This window comes from Pristiophorus japonicus, unplaced genomic scaffold (genome assembly GCF_044704955.1).
Source record: "Pristiophorus japonicus isolate sPriJap1 unplaced genomic scaffold, sPriJap1.hap1 HAP1_SCAFFOLD_464, whole genome shotgun sequence".
NCBI classification, from domain to species: Eukaryota; Metazoa; Chordata; class Chondrichthyes; family Pristiophoridae; genus Pristiophorus; species Pristiophorus japonicus.
The window spans coordinates 43918-47146 of record NW_027254368.1 but is presented as its reverse complement, the minus strand read 5'-3'; positions in this window follow the sequence as shown (position 1 = coordinate 47146).

Here is a 3229-nt window from a genome sequence, read left to right as displayed (position 1 = left end):
TTAATGTCTTGCATTTTGTCACAGTCTTAACTCTACTTTCCAATTTTTGTCATCTAAGAATGTGGAAATTGTACTTCTGATTCCCGAGTCCAAATCCTTTATGTAAATGGTGAACAACAGTGGTCCCAGCACCGATCCCTGTGGGACACCACCTCCCACCTATTGCCAGAACAGTGGTCCCAGCACCGACCCCTGTGGAAGACCACCTCCCACCTATTGCCAGAACAGTGGTCCCAGCACCGATCCCGTGGAACACCACCTCCCGCCTATTGCCAGTCTGAGTAGCTACACTTAATCCCTACTCTGTTTCCTGTTTTGTAACCAGCTTGCTGTCCACAACAGTATGTAAAATCTACAAGATGACCAAGGTCAGGCCGCGTGGAGTGAAGGGCCAGGCAGCAGAATGGATGGAAAGATGGCTGCAAAACAGAAATCATTTGTTGGAGTTGAGGGCAGTTTGTTGCCATATTTCCATCCATTCTGTTACCTGACCTTTGACTCCACACGACCTGACCATGGTCATTTTGTAAGAGGGTACATACTGCAGACACAGTGCACCAGAGGTGGAGGGGGTGGATATTGAGTCCTGTGACAGGGGCGCTGATGAAGTGGATTTCTCGGTGAGTTTTGAGGCAGCGCTAGTGGCGTTTTTCACCACGTTCCAATTTTTAAAATAAAAATCTTGCCAGTTTATTAAAGGCATTAAAAGCCTCTCTGATAGGGGTCACAATAAAATGAGGCCTCATAGCTTTCCATCAGAGTTAGAATCATAGTTGGAAAGCATTTAGTGACTGAGCCAGACTGGGCCAGGCCTAAGGTGCGAGTTTGTGATGGAAAAGTGGCGGCCAGCGTACTTGGCCCCAGGGCTGAGAACCCGGGCACTCGGGTTTCTGTGACATTGATTGATGAATTTTGTTCATTGCCCAGTCTCAGTCGCAATGGTGGGTTATCTTGCTGTCCAGCGGAGGCGGGGGTCCCCAATGGAGGGCTCTCTACGCAGGGGTCCTTCCCTGCACCACTGGGGATCTGGGGTGGAGAGTGTTGCACGGAGCAGTCGTGTGCAACAGTTTTTATTATTATTAATAACTTTTATTTATAGGGCGGCTTTAACATAGTAAAACGGCCCAAGATGCTTCACAGCAGTGTAACAAGACACAACAGATACATTTGACACTGAGCCATAAAAGAAATTAAGGCAGATGACCAAAAGCTTGGTTAAAGAGATAGGTGTTAAGGAGCATCTTAAAGGAGGAAAGAAAGGTAGAGAGGCGGAGAGGTTTAGGGAGGGAGTTCCAGAGCTTAGGGCCCAAACAGCTGAAGGCACGGCCATCAATGGTTGAGCAGTTGCAATGAGGGATGTTCAAGAGGACAGAATTTGAGGAGTGCAGAGGTCTTGTGGGGTTGTGAGGCTGAAAAAGACAGGGGCAAGGCCATGGAGTGATTTGTAAACAAGGATGAGAATTTTGAATCGAGGCCTTGTTTAACTGGGAGCCAATGTAGGTCAGAAAGCACAGGGGTGATGGGTGATCGTGACTTGATGCGAGTTAGGACATGGGCTGCTGAGTTTTGGATGACCTCAGGTTTACGTAGTGTAGAATGTGGGAGGCCAGCCAGGAGTGAGTTGGAGTAGTCAAGTCTAGAGGTAACAAAGGCAAGAATGAGGGTTTCAGCAGCAAGAGAGCCGTTCTTAACACCCTTCCAGATTCCAAGGCTGGGTTTGTTTTTTGCAGCCTAGAGGAGTCCATGGCCCATGTATATATTCAATCTGAGAGGTTGCAGTCCTTGTATAGTTACCTGAAGGGTGTGCTCCTCAATTTTTGGTTCCCCTCCCTCTCCTCCCCTGAAGGTGCTGACTCTGTCTGGGTTCAGTTCTATACTCACTGGTTTCCATCTGTCCCTTCCCCTGAAGGTGCTGACTCTGGCTAGTTTCAGTCCTACACTCACTGGTTCCCCTCCCCTTAAGGTGCTGACTCTGGCTGGGTTCAGTTCCACACTCACTGGTTTCCCACTTTTTGTGAAGTGCTCCTGGCACTTTATTAAACACACACACAGTAGAAGCACATTAATGTGATGGGAGATCACTGACACACAAGCAGCCAGCGCTGTGGAGCCTCCTGAGAATCCGGTCCCTTTACAGCCAGTATTTACAGGAGCTGGGACACAGAAAGAGTCCCATTAAAATCACTGATACATTTGTTAACTAAAAATAGTAATTTCTCCTCCATTTACAGACGCTCCCTGACCAGTCCCCATTTCTCCTCCATTTACAGACGCTCCCTGACTCGATGGGGATTTCCCGGCATTTGCTGGTTGTCTCGGGGTTTGTGTCTGAAACTGGCGGGTAGTTGTGGGGAGGCGGATAATGCGGAGTTTGTCTCTCGGGCCTGGGCCCGCACTCGGTGTGTGGAGATCCCCCCCAGGGGTTAGGAAGAGCGGGGCGGGGCCAGAGCTAGTCGTCAGATGGTCCTCCAACCAATCAGTGTGAGGGGCAGGGCTTGTGCCACTCAGTGGGCGGGGCTGAGCCTGGATCTCCCTCATTGGCTGAAACACTGCATCATTTTTAAAGTTGATTTATCTTAAGAAAACGGGATTTTTCTGTTGTGGCTTTAAACAGATGAAATGCTGTGGTGCGGAGCAAACATTCCAACATTTGTTTGTGAAATGTATTCATTCAGGACAGACAGCAGGGTTTCAGGAAATGCAGGGGATGTTGTGTAGATGGATTGTCAAAAGGTGTTTGATAAGGTGCCGGACAGGAGGCTTGTTGATCAAGTTAAGGCTCAGAGTATTAAAGGGAGTGGGGCAGCTGGATAGGAAGTTAGATTTAGGGCAGAAAACAGAGTAGCGGTTAATGGAGGTTCTTCATAGAAACATAGAAAGTAGGTGCAGGAGTAGGCCATTCAGCCCTTTGAGCCTGCACCACCATTCAATATGATCATGGCTGATGATGCAACTTCAGTACCCCATTCCTGCTTTCTCTCCATATCCCTCCATCCCTTTAGCTGTAAGGGCCACATCTAACTCCCTTTTTAATGTATCTAACGAATTGGTCTCAACAACTTTCTGTGGTAGAGAATTCCACAGGTTCACAATTCTCAGTGAAGAAGTTTCTCCTCATCTCGGTGCTAAATGGCTTACCCCTTATCCTTAGACTGTGAACCCTGGTTCTGGACTTCCCCAACATCGGGAACATTCTTCCTGCATCGAACCTGTCCAATCCCGTCAGAAT